Source organism: Emydura macquarii, unplaced genomic scaffold (assembly GCF_026122565.2).
Source record: "Emydura macquarii macquarii isolate MOO-44397 ecotype Brisbane River unplaced genomic scaffold, CSIRO-AGI_Emac_v2 contig_1428, whole genome shotgun sequence".
In the NCBI taxonomy this organism is placed as follows: domain Eukaryota; kingdom Metazoa; phylum Chordata; order Testudines; family Chelidae; genus Emydura; species Emydura macquarii.
In genome coordinates, this window is record NW_027131565.1 from 1 (window position 1) to 2,553 (window position 2,553).

A 2,553-nucleotide genomic window follows, 5' to 3' on the forward strand; every position below is an offset into this window, starting at 1 on the left:
GACGGAGAGCGATGGCTGCTCCGTTGCCGGCTGGATGGGTCTTCCTTGGAATCAGGTATGTTCGCGGACTCACTGCTCTGCCTCGCTTTCCAGCTCAGGTCTGGACTCTAGTACCGAGGGGAAAGAAGTGGCGGGTTAAACAGAGGAAACCAAGACAGCGCTCCTTGCAGCCTGCACTGCCGCATGGCCTCCTCTTCTGGCTTCTCCCACGGCGCCCTGCTGCACCCTCCATCTCCTTCCCGTTCCGACATCAGAGCTACACTGACAAACGCCGTGTTGCCTCAGCCCCAAAACACTCACTCTGCACAGGTCAACATTGTCCCTTCCGCTGCTCTTAATCCCACCCAGCCCCGTTCCTAACGAGGACACTCACGGCCTCTGAAGCACTCTGGAGGGGTACAGATACAGCACTGAGCGCTGACTCACACTCAGGGAGGCGCCGGTTAGAAAGCTGAGGACTCCTCCCCTCTGCTTAGATGGATGTCCAGGCTGCAGAGGTCCACTTCCCCCACCTCCTCCTCCTGCGGGGCCTCCTGCAAAATTCCCCTGCAAGCAGAGCAAATAAACTTCTCTTAGAAACCAAGGCCCAGCCGTAAGGATGCAGCAGTCTGCACTAAGCCCTGACCAGAGAATTATCTTCGCGGCCAGTCAGAGTACTGCGCAACGGGCAACTGTCCCGGAGCAGCAGTGCCGCCGGGTGGCCGCTCCAGGTACTGCAGGGAGCGTGTCCCGGAGCAGCGGTACCGCCCGGTGGCCGCTCCAGGTACTGCAGGGGGCGTGTGCTGGAGCAGCAGTGCCGCCCGGTGGCCGCTCCAGGTACTGCACAGAGGGCACATTTCCCAGAGGAGCAGTGACACCCCACAGCCATGAGGGTTAGAACCAGGCCTTAAGCCCCTCTTATGTGATCTCGCCAAGGGTCTCCTCTGTGCTAATGGCTGCGGGTACATCTTTCTGCCCTCTCGCAGGCATGTCACTTGCACTACCACACGCGCTAGCTAGTTCACACATTTTCAGATTTTTAGACTGTTACCCCGTACAATTCTGGCTGACGAGATACAGCCAGCGATGCTGACGATGGAAAGCTCAGGACTGCTCGTCTCTTATTAGATGGAGCTCGCGTCTGCACAGATGCGCTTCTCCTCCGGCGGGGCCTCCTGCAAGCAGAGCAAATAAACTTCTCTTAGAAACCAAGCTGACTCGCGACCTGCAGCCGCCCCCAGACTCGGCCGGTGCCCCTCACTCCCAACCCGGAACCCAAACATATCAGCCGGTGTTCCTCACTCCCTACCCGCAGCCCCCAGACCACAGCGGATACCCCCCCACTCCCGACCCGGAATCCCCACACATCGGCGGGTGCTCCTCACTCCCTACCCGCAGACCACAGACCTCAGACGGTGCCCCTCACTCCCGACCCGGAATCCCCACACATCGGCAGGTGCCCCTCACTCCCGACCCAGAACCCCCACACATCGGCGGGTGCCCCTCACTTCCGACCTGCAGCCCACAGACATTGAACGGGGCCTCTCACTCCTGACCCGCCGCACCCAGACCTCTGCCAGTGTCCCCCACTTACAAGCCGATGCCAATGGACAGCCCCTCCCTGGAGCGCTCATGCCCATGAAGCCCTCACCGAACCTAACACTTATCTTACGGACAGCGATGGCTGCTCCATGCCCAGATGGATGGGTCTCGCCTGGCATCAACTACGCTCGTGCGCTCACTGCTCTGCCTCGCTTTCCACCTTATCTCAGGGCTGGACTCTAGTACCGAGGGGAAAGAAGTGGCGGGTTAAAAAGGGAAAACAAGACAGCGCTCCTCGCCGCCTGCACTGCCGCATGGCCTCCTCTTTTCGCTTCTCCCACGGCGCCCTGCTGCACCCTCCATCTCCTTCCCGTTCCGACATCAAGAGCTACCAACGGAGACGAGGCAAACCGAAGGACTGTGCCTGGGAACTGTCCAAGAGGAGAGCGGCCCGGCTGAGTGCTACTTCAGGGGTGCTGTGTCGCATGCTTGAGGGGTGGGCCCTTGAGTGCTCGATTGGAGAGGGAGGCACTGAGCCGGTCTCGGCCCAATCCTCTTTTTATGGAATGCGTGAAAAAACAGAGCCACCCGCACCCCCTGCTATTGCTAACCAGAGGCACTTCAGCCTGACACACTGCGCCTTTAATCAAAAGCTACACACTCAACCAACTGCTCTTCTTCTACCCTTTCAGTCTCGTTACAATAGTCAGTTCCTGCCTGTCATCGGCACAAGAGAGCCCAGAGTTTTCTCCAAGCTATTCTTTGTCACTCCGACATGCTTCCAAATCCCATTAGTTAGTAACACGTCAAGTCGGGCTTTACTTTGAATCATTCTCTGTCTTTTAGGATTCTTTGTCAAAGCGCTCCACTGCCCATTTTAGCTGTTGATTTTACCCACTTTCAGAAGATGTGTACAAATCCTATTTGATGTGTGCTCCAGTCCAAAATGAAATCCTGTTTGCTTTCAAAGACATGTCAGTTCTTCAGCTAGGAGATTGCACTGAGTGACTGAGCAATTGAGGTGGGTGTAGA

The 2,553-nt window shown here is 57.4% G+C and overlaps 1 long non-coding RNA gene across 3 annotated transcripts; it reads right to left on the reverse strand.

Annotated features, from left to right (window-relative positions):
* On the reverse strand, positions 1-2,088 carry LOC137156304 (uncharacterized). Of its 3 annotated transcripts, XR_010920734.1 has the most exons (4): positions 1,652-2,088; positions 1,031-1,154; positions 427-546; positions 1-107 (listed from the first exon to the last, which is right to left on the reverse strand). It is a non-coding gene; the product is annotated as an uncharacterized lncRNA (long non-coding RNA). The 3 variants fall into 3 exon arrangements; XR_010920735.1 differs by lacking the exon at positions 1,652-2,088 and having other exon boundaries at positions 1,038-1,226; XR_010920733.1 differs by lacking the exon at positions 1,652-2,088 and having other exon boundaries at positions 1,031-1,226.
* Positions 2,089-2,553: the final 465 nt, after the last annotated feature.